We start from the raw sequence: 1,424 nt of genomic DNA on the forward strand, positions 1-1,424 counted from the left end.
GTTAAAAGAAAATGATCAGATTTTGACTCCAAAATTCCACACAGTTATATTAAAAAGAATACAATTGAAAATGATACTAATACAAACATGTATTTAAACAGTGGTATCACTGTTTAAAGTTGTAAAAAAGGGACAAAATCTAAATATCTATAGATATTAAACAAATATGTTATTACATTTACATAGAAATATTTGCCAACCTAAAGATGGTAATTTATATATGTAATGTATGTATGTCATCATGTATGTGTATACATATGGTATCTATGTATATCATCTCATTTTGTAAGGCACTCATTTATGTATAAGCACATATATATATAATATAATCACACAAATGTGTTTCATAGACTATGAAAATATGCAGGCAGTGTGATTATATGATTATATACCATTAAATTTTTTATATATACCATTAAAATTTTTTCATGTATTTAAATGTCTTTATTAAGTGAGAATGTACTATTTTCTAAATAAAATAACATATTTAGGCACATTGAGTCATGTAGAGGTGGTCGCTAAGTCAGGCTACAGACTGACTTTAAATTTAAGTAAACTGTTTTTTATTGTTTTCTTCTGGTGAAAAGAAGACCGTGTTCAAGAGTATAAACATGTAAGCATAGAGAAATCAAGCCCAAATAATTATGATATACAAAGTTATGTTATTTTTCTAACTAAAAGTGTTTTTATTTCATTCACGTTTCACACACAGTATTATTATTTCTATTATTCCAATAAGGTTTAGTTTGGCAAGGAAAGAGAAGAGGTATCAGAGGCAGAAGGAGGGTAATGACAATAAAATGGTATTATTATTTAAGGTAGTTTTTTGATCTTTAATTTCATGGGTTACAAAACAAACAAACAAAACCAAAACTACAACCAAAAACTATTCTACAATCGAACCTTGTCCAAGTGCATAATAAAAAAATATTAAATGAGAGAAACATGCAAAATTATTAAACAGAAACTTATTACCAAAGATTGTTCTGCAATTGAGATAAATGGAGTTAGTGATCTAATGATTCTTTATTGTTCTTCTTAATCTTTTCAATTCTAGTAAAAAATTACTCATGAAAAGAAGCTCAACTATTCTGAACACATAAAAATGACTAAAAGTTAATTTAGCAACTGCATTGATTAACATAGAATCTTTTTTTGTTGCACGGTCCCTTGGTCTCAGTGATATTGGATGGTTTTCCACATATATATATTCAAATATTATATATATATATATTCAAATATTATATATATTTTTTTCACGAGGTTGACAGAAATCCAGGATGGAATGCAGAATGTGGAAAAAAATCAAATTGTATTAGAAATATGAAACAACCTCCCTGAATGAAGTTAGGTAAAGGCAGGTAACCTAAATACCTTTGGAAAGAGGAAGGTAAAATTAAAGACAAAAGACGCTGTACATAAGC

The sequence above is a fragment of the Macaca mulatta genome, chromosome 13 (genome assembly GCF_049350105.2).
Source record: "Macaca mulatta isolate MMU2019108-1 chromosome 13, T2T-MMU8v2.0, whole genome shotgun sequence".
NCBI lineage: Eukaryota > Metazoa > Chordata > Mammalia > Primates > Cercopithecidae > Macaca > Macaca mulatta.